Raw genomic sequence first — 536 nt, forward strand, 5'->3', positions numbered from 1 at the left:
TTTCCTTTCCTTTCTTTCCTTTCCTTTCTTTTCTTTTCTTTTTTCTCTTTCTTCTTTCTGTTGTTGTTGGGTTTTGTTTGTTTCTTTGCTTTTGTTTTGGAGTGTGATCTGCCTTCACAGGGCCTCTAAGCCATATACACTGTCCTCTGTCCCTGCCCCTCAGCAGACATTCACAATATGCAATCAGTCTTCGCAAAGTTCCCCAATCTACATCCATCTAGTCTGTTTTCTTTGGGAACCCCTTACCCCCAATTCTTCTCTTGGAGCTTGTTCTCCAGCTGAATCGCAGCTCCAAACCACTAAGATTCTTCACAATTTGAAAACCTCTAGAGGGATGGAAGTGGATGCCTTGGGGTCTACCCTCCCCTCACCCCCTCAGGCTTAGAAAGAGAAATAGTTCACCTCTGGCAAACTGAACCTACCCTTGGGCTTATAGTTTTCCCACAATTAGAGATCTGGCTGTCCTGGCTCTTCTGTTCGGGGGCGGGGCTGGGCTCCCCCAGCTCCAGCGCTTAGACAGCAAGACTGCGCAGATG

The sequence above is a fragment of the Mus caroli genome, chromosome 12, assembly GCF_900094665.2.
Source record: "Mus caroli chromosome 12, CAROLI_EIJ_v1.1, whole genome shotgun sequence".
Lineage (NCBI taxonomy): Eukaryota > Metazoa > Chordata > Mammalia > Rodentia > Muridae > Mus > Mus caroli.